The following is a 5,215-nucleotide window of genomic DNA, read 5'->3' as shown; positions in this document are numbered from 1 at the left end:
TTTTTTCCCATGGTAATTAAAGTTAAGGTAGAGGAGGAATCTGCCCGGGCCAGATACTTCACACACCCCGGGGCTTTTTAGCAACCATGACACAGCAACCAGCTATGGCGGTTTGTTGAGCAACTGCTTGTCAAAGCCACAATCAAAGACAAAACAGGCACAGACAATGACTTTTTGGAAAGATCGACAACCAGTATAAAGACTATGGACCCCTTTCTTTCTCAAAAGACTGGGTTGATACATTTATACAAGGAACCATGGGGAGTGAAATGTCAGGGAATTGATCAAAGTTATTTTTTACAGAGGACTCCCACCCACCCTCCATCTCCCTCCCCGGCCCCCCACAGCTGGACCATCACCCTACCATTAAAGCCAGCAGTAAGGGCTGTTCTGATGCTTCAAACCCTATTATTCACATCTTTGTCATAACGTGCACACTGAACACCCAATGCATTCACAAATACATGCAAATTCATTCCCCCCTGGCTCCCTGTCTCTCTCCCATCATTTATTTATGTACCAGAGAAACTGAAACCTGTTTCATTCTACACCCCATGAAAAATTTACACTTTGCCTTTCACACTTTTTTCTCTCACTAATGACAAAAAGCTTTGGGGGAACCTGACAGTTTAGCAGCGTTTTCTCAACAGTGATCTCTCAAAAACAAATTTTGTTGGCTGCTATGTCTGTCAAAGATTTCAAAGATGTTAGGCAGCTTGTTCTAGTGTCCCCAGCTGTTTCAATATTCAGGGGCAGCATATGCAAATGAGTCCACATTGCAGTTATCACTCTGAGGAGCAGAAGTCTGGTTTTACTTGTTTGTAACGTACTAATCAAACAATGGGAGAAAAATACAGACAAGTTTAACAAACACTGAGTAAAAAAAAAAAAACTGCACCAGCTCTTCTCTGCTGTTGTCTCAACTAATTGGCCTGGATTGTATGGAGTAGCTCAAGTTATGAAGGCCTAGGGCCTACTGGCAATGCAAATGAGTAGGAGATGAGTCACACAAAGTTCTACTTTACTCTTTACTGAACTATTTGTCCACTTACAATGGTCATTGTTAGAAGTCGTGTGCTATTTTTCGGCCAAGACTAGTTTTGCATTACGTGCCATGAATGAGTTTCAGCACTTCCCTGTGTGTCACACCGATGCACCTACAGACCTGTTTTCTGACCCGCAGCTTTTTTTTTTTTTTTAAGCTGTGAGCAACTCCACTGCAGGCAAGTGTAAACAGCTGCTTTGTTGTTGTTCAGGGAGAGGGAAGGAGTCACTCACTCTCTGGATCCACCCAGATTTTTTGCTTGCTTGGCAAAAGACTTGAACTGGCACACTGCTGCTGCAGCCAGGCTAACAGAACAATAGATTATAGGATGGAGTGTACAGCGCTTGAGTGCAGAGCAGGTTGGTCCCATGTGTATCGCTTTTCTTTTGTCAGCTTTTAAAGTAGGATTATAACTCTTGACATTTGACAGCTTAGGGTTTCACCCCATAGTTTCCCGCTTTAGAGTAGAGATTAGATAAATTTAGCAGGCCACACTATAATTATGAAGTGTCACCATGGGTAGTTTGAAACAGAGCCATTATAGCCATGCATTCACCAAAGAAAACTTATGACATTGTAAGTATATAGCTATAAGATACAAGAAAGACAAAAAAAATATAGAGGTAGTTGTTTAGATGCCATTATTTTCTCATTTCTTTCATTGAAATAAATGGCCCTCAACCCGGTCTTGAATGCTACTAAACACTATGCACTGCAAACAGGTGACGAAACTTTGAGCCTTGTGGTAAAGTGGTACAGCGGAGTGAGTACATAGTGTCGGTCATGGAGTTTATCTTGTACATCAGCTTCAATTCTTAGATAACATAAGCAGCAGTTATCTTTTTTAAGGTGGCCTTTGCTCAAGGTATGGAACATATGGTAAGGAAAATAAGAGCGCAGAGTTACTTGAGTGAATTCAGTCATGGAGGCCACTTCTCCACTTCTTGTTCGTAGATATTTCATAATGTTTGCATCCTCGTATCTTAGCAGCCTGTGAATGAACTCTTCAAAATATGTTGTGTGGCCTGTCTTCGTGCAGCAGAGTATATAATTATATATTTGACTGACATTTCTTTAATTGGACACCAAATCCCTACGAATTATCTGCACCAACAAAGATACAATTGCTTTCCTTTCTCACTGCTCCTCCCTGCCTCTTTCCCTCTGTTGCTCATTTGCTGCTCATTTGTTGAAGCGTCACTGGACCTCACCAAATGTCAACCGCAATGCCCAGGGAGGCCGCTGTGGGGCATGTAGAAAACAACAAATGGCAGGCTCCCTGCTTGGAATTGATGCAACTCCACTGCTCCACCCACTGGTTGCTGGTGATAATTGCACCGTCGGAGACCATGCAGCCTCCTCAGTCAAAAGTATTGGGAAAGATTGTGCAGAACTAAACTGCTGAGGCATGTGGAGACTGGATCGACCACATACTTTTTTTTGTTGTTGCATATATTACACTCTAGGCACATTAGGAGTTGATGTAATGACACAAGCCTATAAGCAAAGCTGCTGACTTGTTTTCACACATTCTGAGTTTGACAGACGGCTATGTGCATTTAGTTTCATCTTTCATGCAAATGGCCTGTCAGATTTGTTGTCATTGAGATTTACACGGTGGACACAGTTTGACTGAACACCCCCTCAATTGGAGGATGATAAATAAGCATGTGATTCACTGCTGTCTCTTTCTCTCTCTCTCTCTCTCTCTCTGTCCCTCTTTGCCAACCATGTAGTGCTGCATCACCACAGCAACCGTCTCCCATGATGTGCCAAATAATCTTAGTTTGAAGTTCTGCCACTCAAAGGGAATGATACGTTTTATGTGGTTTTTGTTCATTCCATTGTTTCAGTAATGCTCCCCATAGGTCACACATGTCTTCGAGTGTGGTTGAAGGTCTCAACTCAGCCACCAGGAGAGGCAAACCTGCGGGCACCTCAACGTCTCTCTGATGTTTTCCTCTGAAAATCTCCTTGGTGATTAACCTTAACCTCTGTTAGTGTTTACTAGACTTTAGTCTGCTGCCTGCACAGCTCATAGAGTACATGAATAACTCTGCTGCCCCTTAAATCTGAGCAAACTCCATCAGAACTGAGCTCCAATCTCTCAGAAAGCCTTTCATCGGTGTCACGAGAGGTTCTGAGCAGCACTTTTGAGCCTGACCCACTCCGCTGTGCAGGTCAAGTGTGATGGTTTACCATCTTAATCCATTTTTAAAAAAATAAAATAAAAATCTGTTGGGCTTCTGTAAGAACATGTTTCATAGCCAGTTTCTAGTTCTATTCCCCATGACAGCTACCATCTTAGTTCACCAGCAAAAACTATTTCTCCTGTAAGAATGTGATAATAATGATTAAAAGCCTTTGTACAGAAAAAAAAAACTTAAAAAGCTTTTTCTACAAACAGTCACCAACTAATTTGTTCATCTAAGTCCCAACTGTCTGCTATTCAACAAACACAAGACACATCAGCAGAGAGAGGAGACTGAATGTTTGAACATTTATTCTCTCTCTGACACCTCAGGAAAAGAATTAATGGGCTTGTTGTTTGTCAAAAATATGAACCACTGTGTTGCATTTGTGTTGATAGACTCTATTGCTGTTCCCTGCACATTTGCCCCAGAGGCCAAATATACATAACTTGTGCATTTGCTGATATGTGACAACCAACAGCTAACAGTGTTCCTCTGCATAATCATCACCCGCTATTGCTCAAAGCACATTTAATTTGTTGTGACTGGAAAGGTCCAGGGTTTCTGCATAAATAAAGACACAGACAGGAGAGCAGTGTTCCTTCTGTAGACGTGTGATACTGAGGGTATTACAAGCGCTTTTTAAGGTCAGAGGGTTTTTTCTGCGTTTACATCAGTGCAGATAATCGACTTTACTGTCACCATGGTGTAAGAAAATATGAGAAGACTCCAAAGATATTATATAACCTTAATTTGCATTTGTTCACTTTTTAAAGGTTGGGTTGGAGATCCTATTCTGGAGCAAACACAAAATTGTTTGAAATCCTCCTCACACTCTGATTGCAACTAATTAGCCTAATGAAATGCTTTTTCACAAAAATGAAAAAAGTCAGTCACCTGTGGGACTGACAATCCTGCAAAAACAGTAGCTCTAAGCTTGATACTGGGTGGTTTATTATGATGTTAGGCGATGCTGCGCAGTGACATGCCACAGTATCGCGGAAAGCCGTGTCGCTCGCATTGGGATTTCATTGGGTCGCGACAAGCGGGATACCTTGGTGGCTTCACCTTGACGCTGAACAAGCGGTGTGTGTTCATGGGCTCTGGAGGCCTGGCTTCAGTCTGAGGAAAGGGGCTTGGACTTTTGACGTGTGTATTTTCAAATATGGCCTGATAAAACCGTTTTTCCAGGATCTCCAACCCTACCTTTAAGCTGCTTGACAGCTAATTTATGAACACAACACTGAAAAATGATCATAGCATCAAAACACCGGCATTCAGTTGGATAGGTTTGCAAGGTTTCCTTTTAGCTCTGTTTTGGTCTCCAGCTAAAACATAGGCTACATGGCTGATTAGATGTTAACTGTTCCACTCTGTTTACAAATATTGTATATGTATGGTGTTTGAATCTAGCATTCAGTGGGTGTTGTGGGCCATAAAATCAAAACAAAGGTATTAAAGGACACTAAAATGTAGTTGAGTGGCGGGGTGTGAAGTCATAGTCATTTGATTCATTGCACTTCAAGAAATAATAATCAGTGTAGCTTCAAAATCTTTTTTTTATTGTTATAACCCTTGCTCTGACAGCTTCAAATTCATCATAGCCATTATGTCATGTTCACGAATGCTACACCACCTCAAGGCTGAGCTGATTTTTCAAAACCAAATACAGTTTCATTACTTTGAACCACCAATGTTCAGCATTTCTAAATTTAACAGCACACTACAAAAGTATTTCATCACATCACCATTCCTTGGTTACTTAGTCTGTAAAAGAACAATTATATCTTACAGCTTCTTTTTTTTGCTACTTAATTAAATACACAGTTAAAGTACACTCCACCTTTTCTAATAGAAGGCATTTCATTAAAATGAATCACAGTCTCTGCTTCTCATCTCGTCGGCAGACCCGGCCGCTCGCATCTGTTTCTTGTTGAAGAGATAATATCCTCCCACTGTCCACTGTGCACTGAAGAAA

This window comes from Trachurus japonicus, chromosome 24, assembly GCF_045865225.1.
Source record: "Trachurus japonicus isolate A0001 chromosome 24, Traja_1.0".
Classification (NCBI taxonomy): Eukaryota; Metazoa; Chordata; class Actinopteri; order Carangiformes; family Carangidae; genus Trachurus; species Trachurus japonicus.
This window is presented reverse-complemented; position numbering follows the sequence as displayed.